We start from the raw sequence: 4,387 nt of genomic DNA, 5'->3' as shown, positions 1-4,387 counted from the left end.
CATATTGTAAAAGAAACATTCCTAAAGATTAAATTACACATCAAACCTCACGCTTTAGTAGTGGGAGACTTTAACACCCCACTCTCACCAATGGACAGGTCACCCTGACATTTTTCTCAACACCACATGGAACCTTCTCCAAAATTGAGCAACACTTGGTCACAAAGCAAGTCTTAGCAGATGTAGGAAAACTGAAATAACCCCCACTATATTATCAGACCACCAAGGATTAAAGCTGGATTTCAACAAAAACAGAAACAACAGAAACCCTATAAACACATGAAAACTGAACAAATCTCCACTGAAAGACTATTGGTTCAAGGAAGATATAAAGAAAAAAATTAAAGACCTCCTATGACTCAACAAAAGTGAGGGTACAAAGTATCCAAACTTGCAAGGAACAATAAAGTGATGCTAAGAGGAAAATTCATATTGCTAAGTGCTTTCACAAAAAATGCAGAGATCTTATACTAGACCCTAAATAGCACATCTGAAAGCTCTAGAACAAAAAGAAGCAAATACACCCAGTGGATGGCAGGAATAATCAACTTAGGGATGAAATCAATAAAGTAGAGACAAAGAGAATACAAAAGACCAATAAAACAAAGTGTTTGTTCTTGAGAAAATCAACAAGATAGACAAACTTTCATCCAAACTCACTAAAATAATATCCAAATTATTAAAATAAGAAAGGACAAGGGAGACATAACAACAGACACCAAGGAAATCCAAAGAATCATTAGGTAATACTTCAAAAATCTATACTCCACAATATTGGAAAATCTAAAAGAAATGGACAATCTTCTCAGTAGATACTACTTACCAACGTTAAATCAAGATCAGATAAACAATTTAAATAAGCCTAAAAACCTTAAAGAAATAGATCACAGTCACCATGATACCCAAACCACACAGACTTAAGTTAACAAAGAAAGAGAGTTGCAGACCAATGTCCCTCATTAACATTGATGCAAAAATACTCAATAAAATACTGGCAAACAAAATCCAAGAACACATCAAAAATGTCATCTACCATGAGCAAGTAGGCTTCATTCCAGAGATGCAGGAATGGTTCAACATAAGAAAATCAGTCAATGCAATCCACTATATAAACAAACTAAAGGAAAAAACCCACATGATCAATTCATAATATGCTGAAAAGGCATTTGACAAAATCGAACACCCCATGATAAAAGTCTTGGAGAGATCAGGAATATAAGGAACATATCTAAAGATAATAAAGGCAATATATAGCAAGCCCATAGACAACATCAAATTAAAAGGAGAGAAATTTAAAGCGATTCCTCTAAAATCAGGAACAAGAGCAGGCTGTCCCCTCTCTCCATATCTATTCAATATAGAACTCAAAGTTCTAGGTAGAGCAATAAAATGACTAAATGAGATCAAGGGGATACTAATTTGAAAGGAAGAAGTCAAAGTACCATATTTACAGATGATATAATACTATATATTAGTGACCCCAAAATTCTACCTGACAGCTCCTACGGCTGAAAAACACCTTTAGTCAATGGGCTGGATACAAGATTAACAAAAAAATAAAAATCTATAGCCCTTCTATATATAAATGATAAACAGGCTGAGAAAGAAATCAAGGAAACAGCACCCTTCACAATCATCACAAATAACTTAAAATATGTTGGTGTAACTCTAACCAAAAAAAAAAAAATGAAAGACTGCATGACAAGAACTTAAATTCTTTGAAAAAATAAATTTAAAAAAGATCAGAAAATGGAAAGATCTCCCATGTTCATTAATTAGTATGATTAATGTAGTAAAATGATCATCTTATTAAAATCAATCTTCAGATTCAACACAATCACCATCAATTCCAACACAATTCTTTACAGACCTTGAAAGAACAATACTCAACTTCGTATGGAAACGAAACCAGGACAGCTAAAACAATTCTGTACAATAAAAAAAAAAATCCAGAGGTATCACCAGTCCTAATTTCGAGCTCTAATATAGAGCCTTAGTAATAATAAGCAGTGAAAATAGGCAAAAAAAAAAATAGACAGGCAGATCAATGGCTATGAATCAAAGACCTAGACATAAATCTACAAACCTACAGACACCTGATTTTTCACAAAGAAGCCAAAAATTATCCAATGGAAAAAAAGAGAACATCTTCAATAACTGGTGCTAGTCTAAGTGGATGTCAGCATATAAAAGAATAAAAATTGATCCATGTATATTACTCTTCACAAAACTCAAGTCCAGGTGGATCAAAGACTGCAACATAAATCTAGATACACTGAACCTGACAAAAGAGAAAATGAGAAATAATCTCAAAGTCATTGGCATAGAAGACAACTTCCTGAACAGAACACCAATAGTTAGTGCAGACACTAAAAGTGACAATAAATGGGACCTCATGAAACTGAAAAGCTTCTGTAGGGTATGGGACACTGCCAATAGGCAGCCTACAGAATGGGGACATAGCTTCACTAACCCCACATCTGAAAGAGAGCTAATTTCTAAAACATATGTTACAGTTGTGTACCTTAGTCTTCTTGTGGGACTTTTAACAGTGGGAGCAGCAGTTTTCTCTGGCTCTTTTGGCAGCTTTTGGGTCCCAACTCATACTGAGCTGTTTTGTCCAACCTTCAACTTGCTATGTTCGGTAGATAGTCATGAGAGACCGGCCATGCTCTGAAACAGAGGAGTGAATGGGGCGTGGGGCCAGAAGGAAGATGTCAGAGGGGAGGGACTGGGAGGAGAGAAAGGAGGGGAAACAGTGACCAGGTTGTAAAACAAACAAACAAATAAATCAGCAAGCAAACCAATATATTTAAATGTAAAAATTGAAAACAATCTAAATGCCCATCAGGAACATGATGGGGAATAAATTGCACTGCACTCATTTCATCAATGATCATCCAATGATTCATTAGGATAATGAAAAGCATTTAATGATATGTAGAAAAATCTCTGAGACCTCATCAGTGTGTTGGGGGAACAGCCGGCATAGTATGCATCTAATACTGCTTAGTTCCCAGTTCGTGTCAGTGTGCGTGTATGTCCGTCCAAGTCCCTCGTCGATGTTAGGTGCACGTATGTTTGTACCAGGCCCCAGTCCGTGTTAGTGTACACATATGTGTGTACACACCCCTAATCTATGTTCAGAGCATGTATGCCTGTATACATCCTCAATGTAGTAGGAGCCTGTATTCTCTATACACCCCCAGTCCCTGATGTGCATGTATGTCTGTACACACATAGGGATTTGCCTTGGGAAGTGCACATTACACTCTAACAGATGCTTTCCGTGAGTTCTTTCTTCCTATTCTGTGTACTCTAGGGTTTGCAATTTCATACAGCAAATGTAACAGTCAGTAATTGTTTTGCGTTTTGTTTTCGTAGTGGCCTTATTCATATGCCAATACCGTAATCTCCTCTTTGCCAGAGAAAGCAAAAATGTGTAAGAGGAACTCAGTCGATTGCTATCGGGTACCAACTAAAATTTTCTTGCAAACTGATAACGTAAAAAAGGGGATTCAGAGTAGTGAAAGTGGATCGTTCTGAGAGCATCTGCATCCAGTGGACCCTGTGCCTGAGCATCACTTCTCTGCTCTGTCTCTGCCCTCTGGAACCTGCGTGCAATCTAAATGTGGCGAAACCACTGACATCACAGCACTTTACACAGGCCCAGAAGATGAAGAGCAGCTCCTTGGATTCCTTTCCTTTGTGATATTATTACTACCAATTTTCTTCCACTTATGTAATTACAAGTTACTTTTACATTTCTTGTTTACTGATGCTCATTTATTCCTTTATGAATTCTTCAGACAGACTTCTATTTCAACCTGAACCTAATAGGGTATCACTTATCATAAGCCTGAGGTTTTCAAATGCTTAAAACAAATAAAGTAGCAGACATGACCACCTCCTGTTTATAGATGAGACAGCCTTAGCTTAGGGCAAGAAGAATCAGTTTTCAATCAGCTAAAGTGGAAAGGCAAATTTGCTTCTGTTTTTTGTTTGTTGGTTGGTTGGTTGGTTGGTTGGTTGGTTGGTTGGTTGGTTGGTTGGCATTTATAGGTGGTGGTGGTTTTATTTTGTTTTATTATTTGATAGAGTCTCACTTACTAGCCAAGGTAGAACTAATACTCATGGGAACAGTCCCCAGAATTTCTAGAGACACTCAAGAAGACCAGCATCCCCAAAGGCCTAGAGAAGACACTAAGGTAGAGAAAGTTGAGCAGTCACTGAACAAACAGAAGGTGGTAAACTGAGGCACTGCTATAGATCAGGAGGGGGCTCTGCTCCTGGGTAGTGAATATCCACACAGTAGATCCAAATCTCTTCCACTGATGTCCCTCTTGAGTCAAAGCCAGACTTACTGATAATATCAGAAGAAAGGAAG

Source organism: Microtus ochrogaster, linkage group LG5, assembly GCF_000317375.1.
Source record: "Microtus ochrogaster isolate Prairie Vole_2 linkage group LG5, MicOch1.0, whole genome shotgun sequence".
Taxonomy (NCBI): Eukaryota; Metazoa; Chordata; class Mammalia; order Rodentia; family Cricetidae; genus Microtus; species Microtus ochrogaster.
Note: the sequence above shows the minus strand (reverse complement) of the source record.